This window comes from Diplotaxodon limnothrissa, linkage group LG8, assembly GCF_057381915.1.
Source record: "Diplotaxodon limnothrissa isolate DT_005_m linkage group LG8, D_limnothrissa_male_GT1.1, whole genome shotgun sequence".
Lineage (NCBI taxonomy): Eukaryota > Metazoa > Chordata > Actinopteri > Cichliformes > Cichlidae > Diplotaxodon > Diplotaxodon limnothrissa.
Window position 1 is genome coordinate 29,530,099 of NC_140603.1, and position 16,219 is coordinate 29,546,317.

The 16,219-nt window shown below is 41.4% G+C and overlaps 1 protein-coding gene across 2 annotated transcripts in view; it reads right to left on the reverse strand.

Annotated features, from left to right (window-relative positions):
- The window catches only part of map2k6 (mitogen-activated protein kinase kinase 6), a 38,274-nt gene that overhangs the window by 18,664 nt on the left and 3,391 nt on the right, over positions 1 to 16,219 (reverse strand). The gene's annotated exons all lie outside the window — the stretch shown is intronic.

Below are 16,219 nucleotides of genomic sequence, written 5' to 3' on the forward strand. Positions count from 1 at the left end.
GGAGACGTCGTCAGAACCACTGACTACAACTGGGGAGTATTTGATACAGCTTGATGATTCAAGCCACACTGACCACCAGCATTAATGGTACAAGTTAATTGTGGAGCTGCGAGCTGCTCAGATACAACAGGGCAGCTGTGCATGTGCAGCTCTGCACGAACGAGGAGAAAGGAGGCAGAGGGAGACAGACACCGGGGAGTCTATTTCTGTCTCCCAGTGAAAGAACAGCAAAAGCTTTTTTCCCCCCAAACTAATTGTTGACAAGCAAAACCTATCCATTATCTTCCAAATATCCAAAGTTAGGCTGCTGTGGCAGCAGGCTCAGCAGGGCATTCTAGACGTCCTTGTCCCCAGCAGCACTTTGCAGTTCCTGCTGGCGTCTCGTCCCAGCTGGGCGTGCCCCAAACCACCTCAACTGGCTCTTTTAGACATGAAGGAGCAACGGCTCTACTCCGAGCTCCCTCAGCATGTCTGAGTGCCCTTACTCCCGTCACCCCGGAGCTCGTCCTGCTCGTGCCTGCAACCCTATTCTTTTGGTGACTACCCGGAGCTCACAGGTTACAGGCTCTCATCACCACAGCAGTCCAGTACAAGCTCATTACTGCTGGCTCAGCAACAATCCACCAGCCTGCCACCTCTCAGCCTTCTCAGCATTCCTGAAGATTCTGAGATGAAGTGATTTCAATGAATTTATCCTTAGTGGTCCCACCTGGAGGATGACCAACTTCATGAGAAATTTGGTTTTAATTCACTTAATGGACTGTTTGTTTGTATCACGTTTCACTTAGGGATTTGTGATTAATGAAACTCAAAGTGGTGAAAATCTTTCCAACTTTGTTGCACATGTGACACAGAGCTGAAGTGTGGAAGCAACGATTTCTTCATCGTCTACCTGATCTGTCTGCCGAGGTTAGCTCCTTGAACTGGTTTGTGGGTTGCCAAGATGTGGGTTGAAACTACACAATCTGGCAACATTGTATATGTATTTTAGTTGTTCATAATAGAGTCTGAGAGTCATACAAATGACTACATTTTACCTGCAATGACTGCAAAACTGTGAGATTGTCTTAAAACTTCCATACAAACAAATATCAAAGATCTGTGACATCAAACCAAGAGAAGAATTCTTTCGACACTTCTAGAAGCAAAAACCTCAAGATGACAGTTTTGGTTGAATTACAGTAAATCACATATCTGCTGCAACTCCCTGTATTTGTGCAAACTTGTGTAACAGTGGAGTCTGAGTGAAGCTCAGAGCAGCACAGAGCAGACTCATGAGGCTCCGGAGGATGGGTTCACTGGCAGTGGAGCGTACCCCAAAATGAAAGCATACTTCTTAACATAGCTCAGGATGAGAGATCAGTTCATCATCCTCCTCGGCCTTTGTTTTCTCCCCTTCGGCAACACCAGAGCGCTCGCTCTGTAAACCTGATTATGTGCATTTTTCTGTCCATTCAGCCAACGTGCAGCTGTCAACAACATTAAAAGCGGGAAATTCATAAGAAATACCTGCATATATCTGCACTCCAGGATGATCAACTGTTCAAACACAGATGACCTCATACTTCTTCAACAGCAACCGGCCACTGAAAAGCCAAAAACGCCCACTGCTGCAAAAGGGACCGAAAGATCCCGCAGTTAGCAATCCCTGACCTGGGCTGGATCAATCTACAATGCGGTGCTTTACGTCTGCATTTTTCCATTTTCTGCTGATACAGCATCTTATCCGTACTCACGCTTGGATGCAGTGGGTGAATCCAGATCCTAACTGACACTGAGATACAAGAAGCCGAAGGAGAAAAGGAGATCTGGGAGCCCAGGTGTGCTTGCTCCATGTGGAGATGCTACACTGACAGTTTAACGGCCAGACGCCTCGTTAATGCGCGCACTCGAGTGTGTCGATGCTCTCCTCGTCTGCAGGTAGCAACTGACTCCAACCTCCTCAGACTGGCTCTTAGCAGCTTAGCCCAGACAGAGTTTGCTCATCGTCAGATTCATTTCCAGATGGGTCTTAGGGGGAAGAAATGGATAGATATTGTGCCTCTGCTCACCCCCATCAGCCTGCTCTACAAAAAGCAAAACCATGCAGTTTACACCCACATGCAGGTCTGACCTTTGGTATGAGACACCTGCTTTCAGTTTAGCAGCTCAAAACAAATGAGAGGAAACCCTGGTGTCTATGCATGTTCAACGGGCCAGGAAGTGACCCACTAATATCCAAATATGCATGTCTGAAAAATAACAGAAATGTCTGGAGTCAGAAACTTTGCTCTACAATTTCACATCAATTACAGAGTAAATTGTCAGTTAAATTTGACCACAATAAAGACCAAATATGGGTCAGATTACTGTCGATTCCCAGTAATGAAAATAACCTGCGGTGAATAAACATTAACGGGAGCTGAAGTTTAGCTCGTTGTTTCCAGCTGTTGTGTGGATCCTGCTACAAACACACATTTATGTGCATTCACTAAACACCACTCACACCGCTGGTAAGCTAATGAACTATGACAAATTCCTGATACGTGAACGCTGGACTGATCCGACAGGCGAGCAGTCGCGCGCAGAAAAGTCTCAAATCTGCCGTTAAATCATTTGTTAACAGTTATTAAAGAGTTTCACTTATTTTTGCTCAGTTTGGTTTTTTTATTTCATTATAATTTATAACTGGTAACAGAGTGAGTGCCTGAAATGAATGAATGCACTGTATGAACGTGTGAAAGAAGCACTAAGAAGCACTTAAAGTAGAAAAGCACTAAATAAGTAAACTACAGCTCCATAATAGATGGCTGTAGTTACTGAGAGATCATCGTCTCATTTTAGAGCCTTGAGATGAGCCTCTTCATCACCTTCACCTTAAAAAAAATAACAAGACTTGTAATTGACCACTCGTTAGCCAATGAATGTGTGGTTTCACAACACAAACCCTCCATTTTGAAATATTTTCAGAATGGACTTCTTTTTTTTTTTTAATGAACCAAAATGAGTAACTGGAACCGGAAACTGGGCAGGAAACGGCTCACAGACTTCTGTAGAACCAGAAGCCTTTTTGCAACCACAGCAATCAGATAGAACGCAGCTTTGATGCACTTCCACGCAGGCTTCCTTTTTCTGACCCCGAAGCTACGCCCAGGTTTTATTCTGTCCTTGCAATAAACACGTGTGTCTGTACTGTTGTTCTTCATCTGGGTTGTGAGTTTCATCAAACTGACAAAACAACAGCTGTTTGAGCTCAATGTGTCATTTCAGTTTGTTTTTTATTAATCTAAAGACACTTTTGCTCATTTCAGTGTGTATGGACACATTTCTATGTGGCCTTAGTGATAATAACTACTTCAATGTGGCAACAGGTAGTCTATAATGCACATTACACACATGCACACACAAAAAGTGCACTCAATAATTACACAGCCATATATCCAACAGGCTATATCATGTGCAGACAGCATCCTGGAGGATGAAATAAGGAATTGTCCTTGTCCTGTTTCTTTATGATGAACATGTGGAGAGCACAGACATGTCTGTAGATCTTGCGTAATTCCTTCCTTCCTGTACTCATAATGATTTTTGGTTTTTTTTTTTACTCATAGAGGTTTACACCCACATGTGTATCCGAAATGCTGAAGAAAGCCACGTGCTATACGGCATAACAGCGAGTGCTGAAATTCTTATTAATAGTCTAATGACAAAGTTAGCACATTTTATTGTAAGTGGCTGCGGTCAGAAAGCAACACTGTGCAGCTCCCAAAGACACAGTCGCCATTCACACTTCTGGCATGTTGAAAGTCATGTGTGAATGAGACGTGCACGGACTGGTTAAGGTTTCTTAAACAGTCAAACTATCACAGAAAAATGGCCACAAGATGACCCGCTCTCATTCCCGCAGAGTCAAACACAGCTGCCGATCTGCAGGCCCCGCTGCAGCACGATTAGATGCATAGGAAAATCTGCTCAGCGTGATATTCTGACACATGGGTTAACCGTTCTTCATGTTGTGAATGGACACATTTAACTCAAACCACAACCTCTTCTCAAAGTTGACCCGTGAGTTTTGACCAAACTCAGCTGTTAGTGAAAGCAAAAGTAGATAAGCAAGTGAAAATGAAAGTAAACAGTGGCTGAAACAGGAAAAGAAGAGCGGTCTGAGTTCACCGTCTTGTGATTTATCACTGCCATATCACATGGCCCATAATATGCCCTTTTAAACAAGTTTCAGACATGACAATGATGTTTACAGATAAACCTAAAAAAAAAACACCTTTTATTGATGATTCTTATCATAAGGTGCTGCCAAATTTTACATATGGTGACTGATATTGTGGGACCTTATGTAATGTATGTGCTTAATTTAACCATTGCTCAGAATACACTGCTGCTGCTTATCGCCCACATTTGGGGGCAAAATTCAACCCCAATGTTAAAATACAAACTTCAGATCCTAAATTTGAACATGTTCCTTTAGACCCTCAGAGACAACAACAGACAGAACAATTAAGAAAGTGGGTGAAGCTGTAGTTTTTCTATGTGTATAACTCGGCAGAGTTATGCAAAAACTGTCATTAATAAATTTATGAGGACACAAAAGCATGAAGGCTGCTTGTCAAAGGGTAATCAAACCACAGCGTTTGCTGCCAGGCAGTCATGTTGGATCTGCTTGCGTACTTCCCGGTGAATGGATGGAAAAGCATGCGATGCTTGGAGCAGCTGATGCACGCTCAAAGGTAACATTTAAGGAAACCACAGAGTCTGCTGCCCTTTGATGTCGTGACATGTTATTTAAAGGAAAACTCAAGGTGTGGCTCTTCAAAAAGCTGACGAGCACTGCCAGAGCAATTACTCTGATTTCTCACATTGCTATCCTGAGATAAAACATACACACAAGTGACTGTGAGCGGATCTGTAATTTAAAAAAATAATAAATAAAAAAGCTTAAGTCAGATCAAACACACTCCTGTGTGCCCACATTTTTTCCTAACAGGGTGTGATGCCGCTGTGCTATGCGGCCCTCCACCGGTGGCCTCTTGCTGCCGGCCTCCTGGTCTCCACTTTCCAAAGATGCTTTGTTATACCAAAATGTCACTTTGAGCCCCTCCTACGTGCATTTACACAGACAACAATAGCAACTGGAAACCAGCACTGTGCTAACAACTCACACTGAAGACCAGAAAACACTCATAGAGATGACACCTGCACGGAGTCTGCACAACACACTTAAGCAACAGCCTTGTAGAGACATACTTAAGTATGTTTTCAATGTGCCTTAACAAGTCTGGTGGGTCTCTGGCAGCCAAGGCAGCTTCAGGAAATACTTCATTCCTGGCAGGAATTTTAGGTATTAGTCAAAGAATTCTTGGTTAAAAGCTTCAAATGAGTTCCACTCCTGAAAAAAAAACACAGCCAGTGTGTTTCAGTAGGAGACCAGGAGACAATTATGTTTTATTAAAGTGGTTTATCACATTAGCAACTAAACAAATCCCCCTTTCCCCCCAAATACTTGCATAGATAATTACAGGAATGTTGCACAATCCCCATAAACAATTCTTATCAATGGTGCTGTGAAGTGAACTGCAGTGTAGTATAAAGCTAGTATCCTCTGCTATTATATTCCTCTGTATCTAATGTATATCTCCAACAGCAGACAGACCAGTGTAGATACTGTACACCTGAGTATCAGCAAAATAACAACAACTGTACCTGTATATTAATTGTATAGCCAAAACTACAGCTAGCTGGCTAACCGTTCCCTTAGCAGCCACTCCAAATGTTAGCTTCAAATCTCTGCTTTGTTACAGTCTATGAACTGTTTGATATTACACTGAGATAAGTATCAGAGTTTTGGGAAGCTAGTCAGCTACCATTCCCCCATATATGATTTTGTTTGTGATATGTTAGCAAGTAAGATATAAATAGTGAGCTAACGGCAACTTAGCTAAGCTGCAGAAACAGCTAATGGGTAGTTCATAACGATTAAGCAAGTGGACAGATAAGCCCTGGAATAAATTAGGGGATTTCTTCCCTTCACAAAAGTATTTTACTTAATGGGATAGCGTGCACATTACCTTAAGATCAGATAGAAGAAAGACAGCTTAGGAGAGTATTTGATCCAAAAACCAAACAATCCTTTTAGGAATCAAATAGTAGCCTAAATCATCATTCAGTCAAACAGGCTTCATTAGATAAAACACTTTTATTCTGGTTTATGTTAGCTAAACTTGTCTGCAACATCCATTGATGCTTATCACAGCAGCTACCTGGCTAATCTTAGCCTTCCTCCTTGGCAGCAAAACACTGCCTGAAATAGTGAGGACTGCATTTACTGGATATATTGTAAAACATGCCTTAGTTTATTCACCTGATAAGAAACATAGCACAGGCAAGATACCAAGAGCACCAAAGATGCTCCCACTGGGGGGGAGGGACTGTAGTTATAGTATTTCTAACAGAGACCACATGGTTATTATGGATATGGTTATACAACACAAGCTATTGTAGAGTAAGTTCAATATCAAGTGTCAACCACATGCCTAGAGACCTGGTGCCAACAATCTGCAAACAACCAGTCTACCAGTCAATTGCTAGTGTGCAAGGTTGCAAGGAGACATACAGTGTCACAACTTTTAACAACTTTGGTTGTTAACAAATGGACAGCGACTTGTCTGCAAATGCTCAAACACCTGTACTGCACCTGAAAAGTTTGATGCAAACTGAAAAAAGAAGAATGTTTGCCTTAAAAGTAAAAGTTCCACCTTTGTAAATATGTTACAATATTAGCACAGCCTTTCCTTTGAAAGGGAACATTCTACCCTTCCAACTTAAAAGTTTCACTACATCTCAGAGAGTAAATGGCGAGTGTTTCCAGACACATTGCCATCTTCTACACAAATGGTAGGCAACCAAACGAATCACACTGAGATTTGTGGTGATTTCACCTGGCAACAGCCAGAAACCTCCAGGAACCAATCACCAGCCGGTTAGGAAATACACTTTTTTTCCTAAAACACTACCGGTTTCCGGGAGGTCACCAACCAGTCTCGAGGCCTGTATGATGGAGATCTTAATAAACTGTGCTCAGAAAGGAGGAACAGATAAAAATACAGCAGAGGAAAATCCTAAATTTATTCCTGTTATAATGTAACAAATACATCAATTAATGAAGCATATTCACAAATTTAGTCCTTTTATAGAAGCTCAGATTTACCAGCTTTTGCTCTGCGCTCACAGCACCATAAAAATAAACATGTAATTTCTCTTTGACTTGCTTTAACACATCAGTCCGTTGATGAAGATCCAAAGATCCCTCCATGTCTACATTTTACCGGAATATACAATGTCTACAGCAGTATATTATAAAGAAACTACAAAAAAATAAAAATACAGCATTAAAGCATGAATGAATCAAACCATCCACTTGACAACTGCCACTGTTTTTTCTCCATTTTAACATCAGCTGGCATACTAAAACAGCATTCAAAGTGAGTGCTGCCTGGACAAGGCCAAAAGATATTTAAGGAGATAAAGTGATATTTATATGATGGAGAGATTTGAGACGCCAAAGCATGACTGCTAATTTGCCACAAATGCTTCTCGCTAGCTGACTGGAATGACTACAAAAACTCCACTTCCTGCTGTTACAGTAACTTCACACTAAGTGCAACACAAACAATGAAAGCTGACAGGACACGGACCATTTCATTTCAATAGTTTAACGCTGTTTTTAATTATTATTACTTGCAAAAGATTTGTGAATGCAAATTTAAAACTGACAGGAAGAAAAGATACGAACAACACTAGTGTTTCCCTTTAGGAGACATGGGTGGATTCTATCACTATTCAAAAAAGATGCAACATGATAAACAATCAGTTTAAGCACTAAACACAGTCAAAGAAACCACAGCAGAACAGAAGTAATGAGTTCATATTTAACTTTTGCATAAAAGGCCAATAGCACTTTTTAACATAATATTCTCTATAGGTGAGAACAAGAACCGGCAATAACAACAACTCATCCGTGCTTCTCAGCCTGATGGAACTTGAATTGGATTTAAAAGGTAACCTGGTAACAAACAAATAAAAACACAACCTCTGTAGCGGAAGTAACGACAAGTTCCACATTAAGAGAAAGGAAAGATTAGCACTGTTGTATGCATTAAGCAGACCTGGAAGTTTGTCAGATGATTGACCTCAGTGTCAGGACAAAAGCCTCACTGTGTGATCACACTGAAGCGACAGCATCCTTTTTCCTCCACAAGTGAAAAATGCTTCTGCCTTACAGCAGCAAGGAGATCATGAGACAAGAGACAACATGTTCCTCAAAGCCAGGAGACAGCGTTATTCTCCACACTATTGCGGGAATATTAACATGCATGGCATATTCCAGCAAAATCAGTGGCAACATGCAGCAGGGCCAACATGAACAATAAGGGCAGTAGGTGCAAAATGCATCTAAAGCGCTGCTTTAGATGCATTTTGAGGGCTGCACAGCTCAAAATCTGCTGCAACTCTGATGAGAAATGACAAGAAGAGAGGAGCAAACAGAGGTGTAGGAAAGAAGCCGAGAGAAGGTGGTGGAGGGTTGGAGGGGCAGAGCATTATGTAATCTCTGTGGCTGGAAGGAAAATGCACAAGCTCGGCTTTGTAACAAAATACAAGACCACATCCTTAAATTATGCTTCAAGTAAGGATGTTATAGTGCCAAAAATTGACAATCAGCAATTTCACAATTTTTGCTACACTCTTCAAGTAAAAGGACAAATGAGGGAAATGAATTTAAATGAGGGACCTGCTCATTGGCAGGTCTCTCGTTTAAATTTACATCTACCAGAAGAGATTCAGACGCTTTTCCTCACACTGCAACTTTTTATACCCCATCATTTAAGGGCCACGCCTTGATATCTTGGTTATGTAACGTAACCGCAGATTCTATGAGTCCAGGCTACCTAACAGTTTACAAATGCTAACACAAAAAAGAAATGCTAACACAAAGAAAACGCTACATTACATGGTACACAATATTTTCATGCAGCGTTGTTAGCATTTCCCAAATTACCTGCATCATGACAGCTAAAGTCTCTGCTAGCTAAGTTTAGGTTGCACTACAAAGTAGCCCTCAACAGGTCAGTGTTCACTGGCTTCAGATCAGATTTTAAAGTTTACACATACTCCACACAGCTTTGGCATTCATGCAGACAGTTAACGATAATGCTAACATTACACACATTAACTGTGCTACCTCCTAAAACATTGGATATTGCAATAAAAAATAAAGAGCTTATTTGGTTCACATCCGAAGGCGAGCCAAACAAACAGCATTTCCTATAAAACAGCTCACTTTGCAGTGGACTTTGGGTTTTCTAACCATGCAGACCTTTTACACACACTAGAAAACTTTAGCACTCAAGCAAAAACTTTATACATACAGTCCATTTTATTCCAGGTTAAAGAACAAATTGCTGCAAAGCGAGAGCTACCACTTAGGTTGTAGCCAGACAGACAATGTAAAGCTAAACCAAAAATCCATGTTATGGGAAAGTTAAAGGCTTAAAAGCCAGCATGGAAACTGTAATACAGAATTTGGATTGAAAGGAGGAAACAACTCAAACTTATCAGATCTGAATGCCTCAAAGAGAAAGAGTGTGAACACAGTCTTTCCATTTAGCTACTTTCTTCCTGCTTTGATGCAGAGTCCTGGTAATTCATTGACTTTGGTGCCGACTTGTGCAAACTACTATATTTCAGTTTGATAGGTAGTGGAGTGGAATTATAACATAGCATAGCATGATAAACTAAAGTGCTTATAACTCAAGACTGCCCGTCAGTAAAGTACTTGCATAAAAAGGCATTTCAAAGCATACAAGGAAGTGTAGTGAGCAAGCTAAAACTATTCTTTCTTCAGATTATGTTACATAACTGACATGCACAACTCCTTTTATTCTTGCTGAGCTCAATATCAAACTTGAACACTGTGGTAGTGGCAGTGTGGGTTAATTAAAAACAGCAGTACATATCATTCCCGGTGATTTGCAGCACATGAGCTCAAGTATGCAGTGAAATGCCAGAGGGAGGCCACGGGAGATGAGCGCCTGCACGGAGACACTCCTTGTTCCCACTGAAACCGGCGAGAACAAGGAAGGTGAGTAATTAGATATAACACACGCAATTATTTCCGTCTCAAGAAGTGACGGTGACAAGAGAAGAGCCGAGGGAGACAATGCTTCCAGTTTCTGCCCCACCCAGCATGAGCATGCAACCAGCCTTGCATGTCATGCATGACAGTTTGAGAGCAAGAAAAAAGGAAATAATGCAGAGAAGAATGTTTGCAGGAAAGACAGTGCTGCAGAAACAGAGGCAGAGTGCATACAGAAAGCCTCAATGTGTGAGGGCCTGAGGGCTAATGAGCCCGGATGACGGGGGGAACGCATGGTGCCAGCTGCTAACCCACACATGCACTCCGGCTGGAATTCCAACAATCCCAAGAGTTCCTCAATGGAATTCCACAGAGCCAGAGGAAGAGAGATCAATCACAGAGGGAGGGAGGAAGCAAACAACAAATACTGACACAAGGACAGTAAAAGACAGCAGCACAGAGGGGAGGGCGGCTGGTGGCTGGTTTGAAAATAACTCCAGCCAGAGCCCCTCGGCTGTTTGTCCCCCCTCCGACCGCTCTGGCAGTTTGTGAGATACTCTACACTTCCAAAGATTGCAGCTCCTTTAGGTTACAGCTGTTGGAACCTCCTTTGGGAATCATGTCGTCACTGGCTCCTGCTACACTTCCTTTGCACTCAGTTCAACCTGAATGATTCGCAGAAAGCGGGGTGTCGACTTCAGGTCACTTCAGAGCACAAATGCTGTTTCAACAGGCTGAAACCAGGTCAAATACCTGAGAACAAGACTGCAAGGCCTCCCAAGGCTTAAATATGTGGGGACATCAAAGATCTTGCTGGCTTAAACACTTCGCTTTGTGTCTACTTGGCTGGCTAACTGACTGGTTTGCCAATAGAGTTGTCCCATGGGGTCAAACTAGCGTCACAAGTTTAGATAAAAAACATTTAAAGCTTCTCTTAGACGACTGGAAAGAAAAGCGAGTGGACTTCAAGTCTGTTGAGGACTTTTCACCTCTCATCCGGAAGCTTCTTTGTCCCTTTAATGGGCCGTTGACCCACTATCGATCATGTGCCCCATCACACAAGTCAAGGTGTGAAAAACTGTGTGAGTCATTATCAGCCAAGATTTCAGGTGAAACCATTGTGAGACCTTGCCTCACCCCATCATGTGACCTATTGAGATCAACTGAGGCAAGATGTGAGCGGGCGTTAAGGCGCCTGGGAAGGATCTCAAAACTGGATCGTAGGTGGATTGTATGAGGGGTGAAGCATACATAAATTAGTTCAGTCGCTTTTCTTTCCAAGCGCATTAGATTACCATGACCTGGATGACTGGCATCTTCCTAGTGCTATTTTTTAATTTGTTGCTCAACAAGTTGGAGAATATTTTCATGTGAACAACTACAGACGACATGAATTCAACGTATATCAAAAAATAGATAAATTACTGACGTAGTTGGGAACCAACATCCTGGACAATCCAGGGGCAAAACCAACCAATGTGCATGTGGGCTACATGACAAATACGGCTATTTTAATAATGTACCCACCAGCGGGGAAGAGTGTTGACTGCCTCTTGTACTCATGACGGTCAACAAATAGGTCTTCACCTCCAGAACACTTAAAAAGACTGAGTCACCGATGCGGCATGAACTATAATTTCTGCATCCATACAGTTAATATGGGAGACCGTGTCCTTGCATTAAGCGTCCTTGTAAGATAAACCGAAATTAACATCTTTGACCTGTTTTAGATTACATATGGCTGTTTGTGTTGCTCCTGCAACTGACCAATCACAATGTTTTGATGTTAAAGCTTTGCAAATTGAGGGAAAATACTAAAATAGGACATGTAATGTGTTGAGATAAAGAGAAGCCACATAAAGAGAAGACCATGGGGGGTCAAATAAATGACAAACTCGGGGAGTAAATCTGAAGATATTCATTGCTGTCAGTTTTTGGTTAGGTTTTGCCACATTAACTATGGATTAAAATACTTTTCAGGTTGGCCTTTCTTTGTAGCCGACACACCGGTAGACACATTTCTGCCACGTGCAAGGTGCCAAGCTGTGACAGAATGAAAACCTGATTAGACAGTTACATTGATGGCCCTGGAGCCATCAATAACAATATGAAAATATCACACTTTGCCCTGTGATGCCAAGGAAATGTATTCGTCCATCCCAAGTCAAAATTCGATCCACGGCCGGAGCCAGAACATGTGGAATGAACAGGCAAACAACTCTGATGGAATTGGTTACTCATCAATTCAAAAAAAGAAAAGAAAAACAAGGATCAAAGGCAGAGGACATGAGAGTCCGTTCATTGTCTTTACATCCAATCACACACACACGTGCACAAATTAGAGAAAAAGAAAAGTTAAATGTACATTTAAAACAGTACTGTAAAGGGCAGTCCATTACAATTATAAACACACCGAGCCACAACAAAATCAAGGCTAAACAACCCATTTTAAACCGCGTCATTAAAATTGCAGCCATCTGCACGAAGTACTCTCATTGAGAAATCTAGCTGTTACAGTGCACGGTGGACAAAACATAAGAGACATTAATGAACTGACACTGGGACAGTTCAGGGTCAGTAGCTGAAGGTTCAGACTGTCCTCAGTAAAATATGATGATTTGATGATTAAACATGCAAAAAGAACCAAACGAGCAAAGGAGAAACATGTTATAACTGTGATTACCTAAATGTTCTGTTAAATCCAGCCATCAAAAAAAATGTCTTTTCTTTCGGTATGTGCACAAACATGTAACCAAACATAACCCGGCTGAAATTGTCCTTTTTGTCCGTCCACTGCCGAGGTGCTAACTGCAACCGGTGATGGGTTGTTTTATTCAACACAAGTGCTTAAAAAAATAAATGGATAAAAGCTGTTGACTGCTGGGTAATGTCAGCATGAAGAGTACCTTCAGACTGAACTCGTACAATTTATACAGGTTTTAAATTCTAGCTAGAGAAAATAGCTGCCAGTAAAACCACTTTTCTACATTGTCGTCTAAATGAGGAGTGAAATGCTGGAGAATAATTAAATTGTCTTCAGGCAGACGTTCAGCATTCAAATCCAGACAGTCACACATCGGCCCACTGAAGGGGCGAAAGGATGATTTCAAATGCATGGTGCTCAGTGTTTTATGGAGCTGGCATGTAAGCAGGAGGACTGATCATCAATCTTCATATATTTTTCAGGCAATTCTAAATTTAGCAGCACAGACAGAAGAGCTGCAGGTTGGAGTCAAAAAGCCCACGGGTAAACATGCAGCAATTACAAGGAGTACATTAACATCTGCATCCATCTGCACTCAGTTTATTTGCCTTCACTATCTTACAGTGCAGAGCTGTGTAATGAGATCCTCGCCCTCATTCTCATCTCGCCTCAGCAAGAAAATCTCAAATCCTGCTTCCATTGAGACATTTTCTGCACAGCACACACACTCTGGAATATCTCATTATTCTCTACACAACAGGGCTGGAATAAAAAGGAATGATTTGTTGTCTGGATCCAGTGGATCATCTGAACAATGCTCTGAACAACTCTACTGTAACTGCAAGAGGGGGGAAAAAGCCACTACAGAACTGGAAGCAGACCAACAATCAGTCCGTCGAAACAGCAAATTTAGTATCCGCGCAGCTGAAAACGCAGCCTCCATTTGCATGACAAACGGGACATTTGTGCAAGGGGTGCGAGGGCCGGCCGGGGCTGCAGGCGGGACACGAGCTGGGAGGGCCGTCACTGTGCACAGTGCACAGCAGTCAGGGTAAAAACCTTGTTGGGCAACATTCAAGTAGAAGCAGCAGCAAGACTTTTAGCCGTGTCAGAACAGAAGGAGAGGCAGCTCAAACCTCATCACATTCTCTTCTTCAGTCACACTTCTGTCAACGTTAGTTTTTCTTAAAACATTTGACTGACCAACATTTAAGAACACGAGTCGTTTCTCTTGGGGAGATGAAACATTTGAATATTTACCTCCCCTAATCATTTGAATCCAGTCTAGAATGCATATGTGAGCAATTTCTGAGCCCCTCCCAGGCAATAATTACAGCTGAAATTACCTCCTGTTTTCCTGTGAAGCTGCCGCTCTCGCTGTAATTTAAATCCCATCCGGAGCCACGTCCTTACATTTCACAGTAAATCTTTCAGTGTTTAGAGAGAGGGGAGACATTTGCTGTGGTAATGTGGGCTCCAGGTAGGCCTTAATGTTCTCTTCAAGTCTCATTTTAGGCCTGTATTTGTTATTCATTAAAAGCATAGAGGAACATACATTGCATATGAGTGTAGTTCACATATTACTAATGGAAACTAAAGAGAAATGGTTACATAGTTACCTTGATGATACACATCAGTATGTACAAATGAATAACACTGACTCTGGTTCACTTCTGGGGTTCCACAAGGTTCAGCACTGGGCCCTTTTAACTCTTCATATTGTACACAGATGGTATGTGTTAAAATTCACTTTATTTTCTGCTGACACTAACTTATGTTGCTCTGGTAAAAGGTCTGGAACAGCTGCGGAATAAAGTGGAAAGGGAACTGAAAGTTTTAAAGAAACAGTGTGGCATTACTAAAATGTATCAACCCAACACATGGAATAGGGCTGTGCCATATCAAACCATGCACAATAATACTGGTATAATATTTAGCTTGAGTTGAACTCGTATGACAGGAAGAACAAGCTGCGGATGGAAACTACTGAACACCTGAAGTTATATGGGAGGTCAAAAAGCAACTGGTTAAAAAACTCGGCCCAAGATACAACATCTCAGGTGGAAAGTAAATTAAAGTAAAAAATTTCAATTTTATTATCTGGCAATACTGTGCAGCTCCAGAGTTACTTTAGTAAGCAGTTGCTTTCTACTTTTACTTAAAATGTCCAGAGAAAACACTACCCAGGGTAGGGCTGTGCGATATGACCAAAATCTCATATCCTGATATAAATCACAAAGATTTAACATTTTCTGTAAATTCTGTGAATCTCGGGCAGCTCGACTTGCGTGAAGTGTTTCCAGCTGTGCGTCGTGTACCTGGAGTCGAGTGTTTTAACCGATGCATTAAATGATGCATTTTTAGATATAAGTTGTAACGGCCGCCGTTTTCTTTGTGAGTATTTATTACACGGCGTGCTGCGGGGAAAAGGTTTACTTTTTAGCACCTGACGGCTCTTTTTTGCTTCTTATCCGTAAATACTCTGCATCTTTCACGTGATTCAGGTTTTTTTTTTTAAAAGTCTCAACAGGATCTTGAGCTTTATTGTGAAAGGTTTATGTGGAAAATAAACAAGCGGACACACGATGGTTTTACTGTCGTTGTTGCTAACGACAACGCATAAAAACAGGCGCTTGTCCGTCTGTAGTGTGGTTATATTAAATATAAGAGAAAGAGAGAACTTTAAGAAATTAATATAGCCACTACAGTGACCATCAAAACGATGAAAAAATATTGCCGTAAACAGTTTATTTTGCGACACCACGAAACAAACGATGGCGTAAAATGAAACGATAGACGTTTTTATATCGTCATCCGATATATATCGTTATATCGAACAGCCCTAACCCAGGGTACTTTGCTCTACTTTTTCTGCTGCTGGCACATTGGGTAGTTTATCATACTGATGTGTCTGCTGTGACGACCCCTTAAAAAAAAAATAAGGGAGCAGCTGAAAGTTGCTTTATCATCAATGACAGTCGCTGGTTGAAACTTCCCTTTAACCTAGTTTGCACTAATAACTGTTGGTTCCTGTGCGCTTCAGTTACCTCTATATCGTCATAAATGGCATTACTACAAATTTTCTTGAAATATCACAACATAAATTATGAGGCTATTGATAGCAAGTAATATGTAATGTAATGTAACCAATAAACGCAACATTGTGATGAATAATGATGAAATATAGTTCATGAAAATAGACTTTTTGGGTGTGATAACCAACCATAAATTATGTTGCAAAGCGTACACATTTACTTCATAGATATTTTTCAATGATTTCTTGCATGCGTGCATATGCACTCCTGCAACAAACAGAATATAAACCCACGAGAAAACGCTGGATTCTCCTGTTTACATAGCAGGTCAGAAAATTCAATAAGCACCTCTGAACT